We start from the raw sequence: 14,258 nt of genomic DNA, 5'->3' as shown, positions 1-14,258 counted from the left end.
GGTTAAGTGCCCCTGGTTTCAATCCCTGGTACCAAAAGGAAAGAAAGGTCTGGGGATGTTGCTCAGTGGTAGAGCACTTGCCTAGAGGATAGGAAGCCCTGGTTTCTGTCCTCAGCACCGCAACAAATAAATTCAGGAAACATTTTAATCAATTTTCACAATCATGTTATGTTTATAAAGTCCATTAACATACTTTTCTCAAGTTCTTTCACTGAGTTCTGTATTGCCATGTTGCAACTAGTAATTGAGATTTTTAAAAAAATTTTTTTATTAGTTGCTCAAAACATTACAGTGATCTTGGCATAGCATACATTTGATTCAAATGGGATACGTAATCTTAATCTTATTTTTCCATGTGTAAAGATTGCAGGATCACGTTGGTTATACAACCACATTTATACATAGGGCCATACTAGTGTCTGTTGTATTGTGCTGCCCTTCCTATCCCCCCTCCCCTCTTTCTACCCAATCTACTGTGACATGTTTCTCTCTCATTTTTCTTCACCCTCACACCATCTTATATGTAATTTTGCATAACAATGAGGGTCTCCTACCATCTTCTGTGCAATTCCCCTTCTCTCCCATTCCCACGCACATATTGTCCCTATTTAATGGTAATCTTCTCATGCTCTTCCTCCCCCTGTTTTGAGTCGCCCCCCTTAAAGAATACATTCTGCATTTGTTTTTTAGGGATTGGCTAGCTTCACTTAGCATAATCTGCTCTAATGCCATCCATTTCCCCACAAATGCCATGATTTTGTTGTCTTTTAGTGCTGAGTAATATTCCATTGTGTATAAATGCCACATTTTTTTTTAATCCATCTATTGAAGGGCATCTGGGTTGGTTCCACAGTCTAGCTATTGTGAATTGTGCTGCTATGAACATTGATGTAGCTGTGTCCCTGTTGTATGCTCTTTTTAGGTCTTTTGGGTATAGTCCGAGAAGGGGAATAGCTGGGTCAAATGGTGATTCCATTCCCACCTTTCCAAGGAATCTCCATACTGCTTTCCAAATTGGCTGAACCAATTTGCAGTCCCACCAGCAATGTACAAGTGTACCTTTACCCCACATCCTCACCAGCACTTATTATTTTTGACTTCATAATTATTTTTGACTCATTATGTTTGACTTCATAATGGCTGCCATTCTTACTGGAGTGAGATGGTATCTTAGAGTGGTTTTAATTTGCATTTCTCTGATTGCTAGAGATGGTAATCATTTTTTCGTGTATTTGTTGATTGATTGTATATCCTCCTCTGAGAAGTGTCTGTTCAGATCCTTGGCCCATTTGTTGATTGGGTTATTTGTTTTCTTGTTTAATTTTTTGAGTTCTTTGTATACTCTGGAGATTAGAGCTCTATCTAAAGTGTGAGGGGTAAATATTTGTTCCCAGGATGTAGGCTCCCTATTTACCTCTCTTATCGTTTCTCTTGTTGAGAAAAAACTTTTTAGTTTGAGTATGTCCCATTTGTTGATTCTTGATTTTAACTCTTGTGCTATAGGTGTCCTATTAAGGAATTTGAAGCCCGACCCCACGAGATGGAGATTAGGGCCAACTTTTTCTTCTATTAGACGCAAAGTTTCTGGTTTGATTCGTAGCTCCTTGATCCATTTTGAGTTAACTTATTTTTTTGAGGATATTGTGAATGGGGTGGTTGTTCTCATTACCATTTCAGAGGATTTGTCACTGATATACAGGAATGCCTTTGATTTATGCGTGTTGATTTTATATCCTGTCACTTTGCTGAATTCATTTGACTAGCTCTAGAAGTTTCTTGGTAGAACATTTTGGGTATAGGATCTTGTCATCCGCAAATAGTGATGATTTAAGTTCTTCTTTTCCTATCTTTATGCCTTTAATTTCTTTCGTCTGTCTAATTGCTCTGGCCAGTGTTTCGAGAACTATGTTGAACAGAAGTGGTGAGAGAGGGCACCCCTGTCTTGTTTCAGATTTTAGAGGGAATGCCTTCAATTTTTCTCCGTTCAGAATGGTGCTAGCCTGAGGCTTAGCATAGATAGCTTTTACAATGTTGAGGTATGTTCCTGTTATCCCTAGTTTTTCTAGTATTTTGAACATAAAGGGATGCTGCACTTTGTCGAATGCTTTTTCTGCATCTATCGAGATGATCATATATATGGTTTTTATCTTTAAGTCTATTGATGTGGTGAATGACATTTATTGATTTTCATATACTGAACCAGCCTTGCATCCCAGGGATGAATTCTACTTGATCATGATGCACGATCTTTTTGATATGTTTCTGTATCCGATTTGCCAGAATTTTATTGAGGATTTTTGCATCTATGTTCATTAGAGATATTGGTCTGTAGTTTTCTTTCTTTGAAGTGTCTTTGTCTGGTTTAGGAATCAGGGTGATGTTGGCCTCGTAGAATGAATTTGGAAGTTGTCCCTCTTTTTCTATTTCCTGAAATAGCTTGAAAAGTATTGGTATTAGTTCTTTAAAGGTTTTGTAAAACTCTGCTGTATACCCATCCGGTCCTGGGCTTCTCTTGGTTGGTAGTCTTTTGATGGCTTCTTCTATTTCCTCAATTGGTATTGGTCTGTTTAGGTTGTGTATATCCTCCTGACTCAATCTGGGCAGATCATATGACTTAAGAAATTTATCAATGCCTTCACTATCTTCTATTTTATTGGAGTATAAGGTTTCAAAATAATTTCTAATTATCTTCTGTATTTCTGTAGTGTCTGTTGTGATATTGCCTTTTTCATCCCGAATGCTAGTATTTTGAGTTCTCTCTCTTCTTCTCTTCGTTAGTATGGCTAAGGATCTGTTTATCTTATTTATTTTTTCAAAGAACCAACTTTTAAGTTTTGTCAATTTTTTCAATTGTTTCTTTTGTTTCAATTTCATTGATTTCAGCTCTGATTTTAATTATTTCTTGCCTTCTACTACTTTTGATGTTGTTTTGCTCTTCTTTTTCTAGGGTTTCGAGATGAAGTGTGAGATCATTTATTTGTTGGTTTTTTCTTTTTTTAAGGAATGAGCTCCAAGCAATGAATTTTCCTCTTAGAACTGCTTTCATTGTGTCCCATAGATTCCGATATGTTGTGTCTGTGTTTTCATTTATCTCTAAGAATTTTTTAATTTCCTCCTTAATGTCTTCTATAACCCATTGATCATTCAGTAACCTATTGTTCATTCTCCAAGTGATATAGGATTTTTCCTTCCTTCTTTTATTGTTGATTTCCAGTTGCATTCCATTATGATCAGATAAGATGCATGGTATTATCTCTACTCCTTTATAATTTCTAAGAGTTGCCCTGTGACATAATATGTGGTCTATTTTTGAGAAGGATCCATGTGCTGCTGAGAAAAAAATGTAACCGCTTGATGTTGGGTGGTATATTCTATATATGTCAATTAAGTCTAGGTTATTAATTGTATTATTGAGTTCTATAGTTTATTCAACTTTTGTTTGGAAGCTGTCCAGTGGTGAGAGAGGTGTGTTGAAGTCTCCAATAATTATTGTATTGTGATCTATTTGACTCTTGAACTTGAGTTTGTTTGATGAACATGGCTGCACCATTGTTTGGGGCATATATATTTATGATTGTTATGTCTTGTTGGTGTATGGTTCCCTTGAGCAGTATGTAGTGTCCTTCTTTATCCCTTTTGATTAACTTTGGCTTGAAGTCTATTTTATTTGATATGAGTATGGACACTCCTGCTTGCTCCCGAGGTCCATATGAGTGATATGATTTTCCCAACCTTTCACCTTCAGTCTAAGTATGTCTTTTCCTATCAGATGCGTCTCCTGTAGGCAGCATATTATTGGATCTTTTTTTTTTTTTTTTTTTTTTTTTTTGATCCATTCTACTAGCCTGTGTCTCTTATTGGTGAGTTTAAGCCATTGACATTTAGGCTTACTATTGAGATATGGTTTGTACTTCCAGCCATATTTGTTTATTTATGTTACTTAACATGATTTGTTTTTCCTCTTTGGTTATTTTTTCCTTTACTGTACTACCTCCCGCTGTTTGTTTTCATTGTTAAAAATTGGTTTCATTTTTTAAAAATTTTTTTAGTTATATATGGATACAATATCTTTGTTTATTTTTATGTGCTGCTGAGGATTGAGCCCAGTGCCTCACATGTGCGAGGCAAGTGCTCTGCCACTGAGCCACAACCCAGCCCCTTGAGATTTTTTTAATAACTGAAACTTTTTAATAACTGAAAATTTATACATAGGAATTACAAATTTAAAAAGCCAGTGCATGGAGGTGTGCACCTGTAATCCCAGCGACCCTGGAGGCTGAAGCAGGAGTGTTGCAAGTTCAAGCCAGCCTCAACAATTTAGTCAAGCCCTGTGCAATTTTAATGAAACCCCGTCTCAAAATAAAATAAAGGGCTAATGATGTGGTTCAATGGTAAAGCACCAGTAGGTTCAATCCCCAGTACAAAACAATAAAAAGCTGGCCAGGTGCAGTGGTACATGCCAGTAATCCTAGCAGTTCAGGAGGCTGAAGCAGGAGGATTACAGATTCAGAGCCAGCCTCATCAACTTGTGCAAGGCCCTACGCAACTTAGACTATATCTCAAAAAATTTTTTAAAGAGCTGGGTACTTAGCTCAGTAGTAAAGCTCCCCTGGATCAATCCCCAATACCAAATAAATAAATCTAAAAGTCAGAGCAAGCATGGTAGCACATGCCACTAATGCTAGCTCCCCCCAGAGACTGAAGCAGGAAGGTTATAAATTCAAGGTCAGCCTGGGCAATTTAGCCAGACTCTGTCTCAAAACTTAAAAAACAGGTAAGGGGATAGCTTAGTGGCAAAGCACTCCTGAGTTCAGTCCCCAACACGTACAAAAATAAATCTTAGTTCCCTGGACTTTAAGCCCTGTTGCCCCTCTAATCTGTATCTAAAGAATTGAAGGCACTGGCCAGACTGAGGCATACACCTCTAGTCTCAGGTACTAGGAAGGCTGTCTGTGGTTCATAATCAGTCTAAGCAATTTTAAAAGGCTGGGTGTGGTGGTACACCCCTGTAATTCCAGTTATTCAGGAGGCTGGGGCAGGAGAATTGTAAATTCAAGGCCAGTCTGGGCAACTTAAAATCTCAAAATGAAAAAGTAAGTTGCAAGGGGAATGTCCCACTTCCCTGTATTTTTTAATGTGTAATGTCTGTAACTGGAGAGATTATATTACATAAGACAGGCATCAAAAGTAGAAGCACATGGTAACATCACTACCAACTATAGACCATTCACATTTTCTCAATAATGTCCTTACCACATAAAAGCTCATTGTGTTACATTTAATAGTTCTATCTTATCTCCTTTAGCCTGGAACAATTCTTCAGGCTTGCTCCCTTAACCTTGATATTGTAAGACTACAGGCTGTTTTATAAACTGTAAGATTTGTTGGTGTTTCCTCATGATTTGGTTCAGATTATGCATTTGGGGCAGTTATATCAAGTGATGTTGTATTCCTTTCATTGGTTTAGGTGATATTTCCCTATTGGTGATGTCGCTTAAACTATGTGATGTCTGCTGGGTCCCTGTTTTAGTCAGCTTTTGTGTTGCTGTGACCAAAATACCCACCAAGAACAACTCAAAGGAGAAATCATTTATTGAGTGCTCATGATTTCAGAAGTCTCAGTCCATAGCTGGCTCTAGGCCCAACAGGCAGCATGTCATGGTAGAAGGGCGGCTTGCCTCATGGCAGGGTAAGGAAACAGGGCAAGAGGCCACAGGAAAAATGCACTTCTAGAGCATGTCTCCAGTGACCCACGTACTCCAGCTATGCCCCACTTGCCTACTAGAATGGACTTTCCAGGTTATAGATCTCCTAAGTAATGTTTCACCTTTGAATATATATAAATAGGAGCTTTTGACAGATATCTCATATGTAAACCGTAACAGTCCCTGTCTATAAAGTTGCTAATAAGTGTTCTGTAGGAAAATGCTTTGAGCCAGGCACAGTGGCACACACGTGTAATCCCAGGGACTTGGGAGGCTGAGACTAGAGAACCACAAGTTCTATGCAGGCCTCAGCAATTTATCAAGATCCTGTCTCAAAAAGGCCTGGGAATATGGCTTATTCCTTAAGGGCCTCTGGGCTCAATCACTGGTAACAAAAAAACAAAATGAGATTATAAATACCCTGTTCCTCATCAAATGTAAACCCCTCAGTTTCTTGGCTGAATTACTACTACAATGGTTGCCAAGTAATGATTCCAATCCCACTGTTCCTTCCACATCTATTGGTTGTCATTCTAATGTAAGGAAGAGATTTCTTCACTCACCTCAATATGGACTTATATTTTTTTGTTTTATTCATTGCTATTATTTTAATAACTCATATTGTTCTGATTTGGTGGAGGCTCCTTCAAACTGGCTTCTGAGATCTGTTGAGATGTCCCTTTGAGCACGTAAAACACATATTGTTCCAGGCTCATCTTGTCCTTTACTCCAGTCTGGAAACAGACATTGTTCCCAAGGAGTCCTGGTCTCGTGTGAGGTCTTTAGAAACTGAGCACTAACAGCATGCTTATTGCTACTGTGTTCTGCTCCCAGGACATACAGTAGATAGAGCTGGGATGTGTGTGGATATATACATACATCTTCACATTAAAATGTATTGAAATTAGTTCAAGTCAATACCTTTGATTCTAACCCAATTCCATAAGATTTATTCCTCTCCCTTTCAATACTTCCAACTCCCTTTTCCAACCACTCCTTTGATCCTCGGTGTCTTTATCTGCTGGGTCAGTCCTTCCTGTATCACCACTCTCCTTTTGCCATCACCCACACATGGATGCCCTCTTCACCTAAGCTCTGACACTCCACATCAAACCACTGCTGCCACTCACAGTGCCTTGGGTCCAGTGTCCCTGCAGGGCCACCACCACCCTCCTGCCCTTGTGCCAATATCCACCTTGCTTGATTCCACAAAATTGGTTTTGAAGGTGGAAGGAACAGAGTTCCCATCTTTTCCATTACTCGATTTGAAAGAATGATCAAGGCTTGCCTTCAGAGAAAATGCCCATTTATTGAGGCAGCTCTGCATATTATAGAGCCGGGGTAGGTCTGATGGTTGAAACAGTTTAACTGTTTAACGGTTTTGGCAGCTGGCATGGGGTGCTTTCTGATTGGTGGGTAAGGATCATGTGAGTCAGCAGGACTCGCCATTGGATGGCGGGCGATGGGGAAGTTCTGATTGGTGGGTAAGGATCATGTGAGTTAACAGGGCTCACCATTGGATGGCTCTTCTCAGGGGATGGGGAGGTTAGTCTTTGGAGCTGGGACTCCCATCATCCCCCTCTTTGTTGTTATTAAATGAGAGTGGGCATTGACTCATTCTGGCTGCTTCCTGCTGAGATGGGGCGGTGTGGGAGAAAGAGGAGGGAAGTAAGGAACCCCCACAGGAGGGCAGAGAAGACCGGTATCAACAAAGGTTCCTTACCACCACAGATCCATGATGATGTCAGTCCATTCGGCATAGGTCTCAACTGGAGGTATCATCAGTAGCCAGGAGTTGATAATTCCTGAGGAGAAGCTGGTTAAAAGCTTGATTAGAAATTTTACCCACCTGAGTCTGAATGAACTTTATGATGGGGGGAAGGAACAGGCACAGGGAGTTTTTATAGCCCAAATCTCATGGGGTCTCTGGGTCTGCAAGCTGCCTTGTTGGCACAAAGGGGGGTTAAGTGTTCAGCCTTGAGTGGGCTTGGGTGTTTGGGCTTGAAGCAAACAGGTGATAAAGAACCAGACAGGGTTTTATGTGAAACACCTCAACTTTAATACTGATAATTGAAATTCTTACGAAACTGGGAGGATAAACAAAATACACATGTTCCTCCTTAGGCCCAGAAGGCAACTGGTAAAGTGCTCTCTTATGATCACACTTATTCAGGGGTCACCATGCTCTGGACACCTAAGTGGTTTGTCAGAACGACAACACACAATGGTCCCACTACCTGCCAGATTCAAGCAAGTAAGGGGGTGTCTGGCTGGAGGGGGTCCTTAGGGTCACTTGCCTTGAATCTTCAGACATAGGGCGAAGAGAGAACCCAAAAGGGGCCAGAAATGAGGGGGAGCATTGACAAGAGTACTTAATGATAGGTGATGATCGTTGGCTCTTCTGATGAAGGTGTAGGAGTGCCGGGCTTAAGCCTGGAAATATGAATCCATGGGGTAAGTTGGTTATTAGGTAGTTTGAGTTTGGCCACTGAGGGTGTGCACATAATCACCTGAGCAGGGCCCTTCCATTTTGGTTTTAGAGAGCGCTTTTCCCCAGTGGGCAATAGTAAACAAGTTGACCAGGTGTTAAGGAGGTAGGGTTTTGAGAGAGACTGGGGTCAGGAAGGAGCCAGTCTTGATAGCACCAGAGTTCCAAGCGTAAATGGAAGAGGAGGGGCAGGGCATAGGTTTCAGAGATGGGTAGGGGTTCTGTAGGCAATCCGGGAGAAATGAGGGGATGGCCATACATGACTTCGAAAGGTGAGAGATTAGAAGGCTTTTTTGGCAAGGCCCTAATGGCAATAAAGCCAAGGGGAGCACCTTTACTCAGTCCAGGCTTAATTCGATGGTGAGCTTGGTGAGGGTCTCTTTAAGGGACCGATTGGTCCTTTCAACCTTTCCAGAAGCCTGGGGGTGGTAAGGGCAATGGAAATGCCAAGGGAGTGATAGCGCATGAGCCAGTCCCTGAGTTATCTGCGAGGTGAATTCTGGGCCATTATCTGATTGGATAGAAGTGGGCATCCCAAAACGGGGTATTATGTGGGTAAGCAATAGATCAACTACCATAGAGGCCCATTTGTTAGAAGTGGGAAAGGCTTCAACCCATCCCGAAAAAGTATCTACCAATACAAGAAGATATTTTATGTTTTTTACTCAGGGCATGTTGGTGAAATCAATCTGCCAGTCTGCAGCCAGGGTATGACCGTGGGCCTGATGAGAAGGGAAAGGTTTAGGTTTTATATAGCGGCCTGGCGAGAAGGGAGAAATGAGGAATCCAGGTCCTGAAGTACCCAGCCAAACCCAAGAAGGTATTGGTTTTCTGGCAGATCTGACAAGCGGAAGTGATCTGTTGTAGGAGGGTCTTGTCGCCTGGGAAAGGATGAAAAAGGAGTGAAGGAAAGTAGTAAGACTCTGTGGATTAGAATGGAATAGAGAGTGAAGAAACTGGAAGAGTTGTTGGGGATCTTTGGGCCAATCCCCGGTGGTAACCAAGAGTAGCGGAGAGGAGGTAAAGCTCTGTAGGGCGGCTGATCTAGCCACTTGATCGGCCTTGGAATTCCCCATAGTAGTAAGGGAGGAGTCAGTTTGGTGGGCCTTGCAATGGATTATTCCCAGTTGGGAAGGCAGCCTGGAGGCTCATAGTAGGTCAGAAATAAGTGTGGAATTAATGACTGCCATCCCTCTGGTGGACAATAGCCCCCTTTCTTTCTAAATGGCTGCGTGGGAGATCAGGATATGGAAGACGTATTTGGAATCTGTATATAGGGAGAGGGTTTTTTCCTCCGCTAGCTCGCATGCCCTTGTGGCAGGTATGAGTTCAGTTTGTTGGTTGGTAGTATTGGGTGGGAGAGGTTTGCCTCTATGATGGATGAGAGGGAAATGACAGCATACCCCGCCACTTTAACCCCTTTGTGTATAAAGGAGCTACCATCTGAGAACCAGACGAGGTCCGAAGAGGGCAGGGGTCCCTCAGAAATGGTGGTAGGGCAGGGTAAAATTGTCTCTAATACCTCCAGGCATTTGTGGACTGGATCTTGTGAGGGAGAAGATGGGAGGAGGGAGGCAGGGTTTAATGAAGAGCAGGACTGAAAAGATTGGAGGGATTTTCAAGGAATGAGACAAAGAGGGATAGAACCCTGGAAGGAGGAAGTGACACAGTCACTTGTAAATGAGGAAATCCTTTAGATAATGAGAAGATGAGATGGTTAGCGGGGAGCCAAAGATAAGCTTGTGTGCTTCTTTCTGAAGGTCATGGGCCGCTGCTAGGGCTCTGAGACATGGGGGCCAGCCCCTGACAGTGGGGTCGAGCTGTTTGGATAGGTAGGCCACTGGTGCAAATGTGGGGCCATATTTCTGACCCAGAACGCCCAGACTTTGTCCCTGTTTTTCATGTACATAGAGGGTGAAGGGTCGGGAGAGGTCAGGGAGATGCAGGGCAGGTGCCTGGAGGAAGGCTTTTTTAAGGATGTAAAGGGCTTCCCTACTGCTGAGGGTAGGGGTTCATCTTGGGGGCCCTTGGCCAGATTATATAGCGGCCTGGCAAGGAGGAAGAAATTAGAAATCCAGGTCCTGAAGTACCCAGCCAAACCCAAGAAGGAGAGTATCTCATCTTTGGTCTTGGTGTAGGTATAGACACAATAAGCTGTTTTCTGTCTACTGTAATGGCCTTTTTCCCTTGAGAGATAGAGAACCCTAGATATGTGACCTCTTTACATGCTATTTGGACCTTTTGTGGAGAGGCCCGATATCCCTTTAAGGACAAGAAATTAAGTAGGAGAACTGTGTCATCTGTTGAGTGTCCTTTGGATGGGCTACAGAGGAGAAGATCATCAACATATTGCAAGAGGGTGGATTCAGGGCACTGGGGGTGAAAAGATTGGAGGTCGGAGGCCAAGGTTTATCCAAAGGGGTGTGGACTATCTCGAAATCCCTGAGGAAGGACAGTCCAGGTTAGTTGTTGAGAATGTCTGGTGGTGGGATCTGTCCAGGTAAAGGCAAAAAGATCTTGTGATTCGGGGGCAAGGGGAATGGAAAAGAAAGCAGCCTTTAAATCTATGACCGAGAAGTGGGTGGCAGTGTGGGGGATCTGAGACAGCAGGGTTTATGGGTTGGAAACCAAAGGATGTATGGGCCTAACGGAGTTGTTGATGAGTCGTAAGCCCTGAACTAAGCGATAGGACCCGTTGGGCTTTTCTACCGCTAGTATGGGAGTATTGTAAGGGGAATGAGCAGGACGGAGGTACGCCTTGCTAAGAAGGTCCTGAATAATAGGTTGTAAGCCCAGAAGAGCTTTTGTGGACAGGGGTATTGAGCCTGATTGGGGAAGGTGTTAGGATCTTTGAGATGAATGTTAACTGGTGAGCAGGAAACGGTGGAGGGGGTGTGGGTATCTCATACAATTGGGTCAACCAGGTTCGTAGGGAAGGGGTCCTTTTTCATGTCAGTCTCACAAGTGGAGAAGAATGGCCAGTCTTCTGCCAAAAGGGCCAGAAAGGATGAACAGGCCGATTCTGGGGCCTGACTGATGCCAGGAGCCCGAATGTTCATTGTTGTATTAAATTTAGAGAGAAAATCTCGGCCGAGCAAAGGAACTGGACATTGGGACATAACTAGGAACATCTGAGAGAATGGGAAGTTGTCTATGGAACAGAGTAATAGGGAAGTCTTTTTTGGATAGATGGTATTTCCTCCTACCCCAACAATAGGAGAGGTGGACATTACTGTTTGCCCCCAGAATTCTGTCAGGACTGAGAAGGTAGCCCCAGTGTCAAGGAGAAAGTCAACCTTGCGCCCATCCACCTGAATCCACACCCTGGGTTCTTGTTTATTAATCGTTAAGGCTGGGGACAAGGACCCAAGGCTCCGTCAATCTTCAGTTGCTATGCCCAGAAGGTCAGAGGGTTCCCTGGCTATAGGCTTTCCATGGAATCTAGGACAGTCAGAACCCCAATGACCTTGTTGTTGACATTTAGGGCATGGGTTACGCGGAGTGCATGGTACGGGGCATGCCTTGGCCCAATGTCCCTCCTTGCCACACTTGAAGCAGGCACCTGGGGGGGGGGTTTCGGTGATGGGCGGCGACCTGAGGAAGCATCCTACACCTGCAGCACCTGGGCAAGCATTTGAAATTTATTGTGTTCGGCCCTGTGCTTGCGGCCCTCAATTTCCTCATCCCGGTTGTGAAAAACCTTAAACACTACCGCCAAGATCTCAGTCTACGGGGTGGCAGGTCCTTGTTCGAGCTTTTTTAGTTTGGCCTGGATGTCGGGGTAGCTCTGCGAGAGGAAATATGTCATAAGGACATGACGGCCATCTGGGGTTTCGGGATCTAGGTTAGTATACTGCTGAAGGGCTTTCATAAGCTGACCCAGAAATTCTGATGGGGTCTCCTCTCGCTTTTGAATAATCTCTTGTAATTTTTGGAAATTGACAGCGTTACCGCTTTTTTGAGCCCAGCAATAATACATGCCGAGAATCAGTCCCTACTCTGTATGCCAGCTTGTGTATTATAATCCCGGTTGGGAGTTTGATCTGGGGCAGCAAGTGGCCCTGGAGGGTGATTGGGATTAACTCGGTGAGTTTCATTCGCATGGGCTCTGGCAAGTTCCCAGACTCTCGTACGTTCCTCAAGAAGGAGAGTATTAGCCAATAACATATATATATCATGGTGAGTGAGGCTAAAAGCCTGGAGGACCCATTGAAACTCTCTAATGTAAGTGGTGGTATCTGTGGTAAATGAGCCCAACTTTCGCTTGAGTTGCATGAGGTCATTCATAGAGAATGGGACATGTAAAGGGACCATGGTTTGTGGGACTAGGGAGCAGGACCTAGTTTGGGGGGGACTAAAGGTGTCAGAGAGAGCACGAGGAGGTTGGTAGGGAGGGGGTTTATCTGCTGGATCGAAAGAAGGGTCAGTAGGGTTGTTAAGGTAAGAGCATAGGTCCGGGTAAGAACGAAGAAGAGAAAAAGCCTCAACATAGGGGATCTCCTTCCACTTTTTCGAGCGCTCGCAGAAGTTAAACAGATCTCTAAGAATTGCGGGATCTAGGGATCCTCCTGGGGGCCATTGACTTTGATTGTCTAATTGATAGTAAGGCCAATCTTGTGTGCAGAATTTCATGAGAGTCTTGGGATTTATATCAGGAGTGAGGGATAGCCGATCCAGATTAGCCAGGAGGCATTTTAAGGGGGAGTCTGCAAGGAGGGAAGAAGAGGCCCCCATAATGGTCCCTAAGAAGGAAGTGGGAAGGTGGGAAGGGTCCGGACCAGAACAGAATCGGATGAGCCTCCTCACAGGCGTCCCCACAAGGAGAGCTCAACCAATATGACTCACGAGAGTCGGGGCCAGGAGGACGGTCGAGTTGTCACCCGAGAGTCCAGCCGGCAGGCCCAGAAGGGCCGGAAGTCATGGACCATCTGGCACCAGGCTTTTCGGTATTTTTAGGCGAGGAGAGGGACAAGGGTGGTTAGAGAGAGAGAGAGAGAGAGAGAGAGAGAGAGAGGAGTGCCTGTTCTTCCACCCCTCAGGACCTCCCACTCATGAACTGGGTTCCAGAGAGTCCACCGTGATTGTGAAGGTCGTGGTGGGGTGCATTTTCTCCTACAGATTGGGCGTCAGAGGTTTGCCGGACTATCACGGTCAAAGCCCCTGTGTAGCCCATCTGAAGTTGGATACCCAATAGGGGAACTCACCTCCTGAAGAGCCGGTGTTGTGAGCAGAACTCAAAAGAGTGGATGAGGACGGCAAGCCTTGAGAGAGGGGGCCCTTGAGCAGCGAGGAATTCCCCTTCCCGGGTTTCAGCACCAATGAAAGAACAATCAAGGCTTGCCTCAGAGAAAATGCCTGTTTATTGAGGCAGCTCTGCATATTTATAGAGCCAGGGGTGGTCTGACAGTTGAAACAGTTTAACAGCTGTTTTGGCAGCTGGCATGGGCGCTTTCTGATTGGTGGGTAAGGATCATGTGAGTCGGCAGGACTCACCATTGGACAGCGATGGGGAAGTTCTGATTGGTGGGTAAGGATCATGTGAGTCGGCAGGACTCACCATTGGACAGCGATGGGGAAGTTCTGATTGGTGGGTAAGGATCATGTGAGTCAGCAGGACTCACCATTGGACAGCAATGGGAAAGTTCTGATTGGTGGGTAAGGATCATGTGAGTTAGCAGGGCCTACCATTGGACTGCTCTTCTCTGGGGATGGGGAGGTTAGTCTTTGGAGCTGGGGCGACTCCCAACAGAATTAAAACTGGAAAAACTTACACAAATGGTATTTATCTTTTGAGGTGAATAGAGATGTATCAATCTAAATGATCCACTTCAGTGGACTATGCTTTGGCATCTCTAAAGTATTTCAAACAACTGGGACAGTTTTTATTCCCGCTTCCTGACACCTGGCTTGGGCTTTGGGCTTGGAAAAGATGAGCTTTTTCCTGCCCCTGCTCCCTTTTATTCCCTGCCATCTGCTAAGCTTTCTGACCTTTCATCCACGAGGCCAAGTAGAACTTTGGGAGAGACTTTGCATGGAGCTTCAGCCTTAGGATCACCAAGAGTAGG

The sequence above is a fragment of the Callospermophilus lateralis genome, chromosome 11 (assembly GCF_048772815.1).
Source record: "Callospermophilus lateralis isolate mCalLat2 chromosome 11, mCalLat2.hap1, whole genome shotgun sequence".
In the NCBI taxonomy this organism is placed as follows: Eukaryota; Metazoa; Chordata; class Mammalia; order Rodentia; family Sciuridae; genus Callospermophilus; species Callospermophilus lateralis.
The sequence above is the reverse complement of the archived record's forward strand: the minus strand, read 5'-3'. Positions refer to the sequence as shown.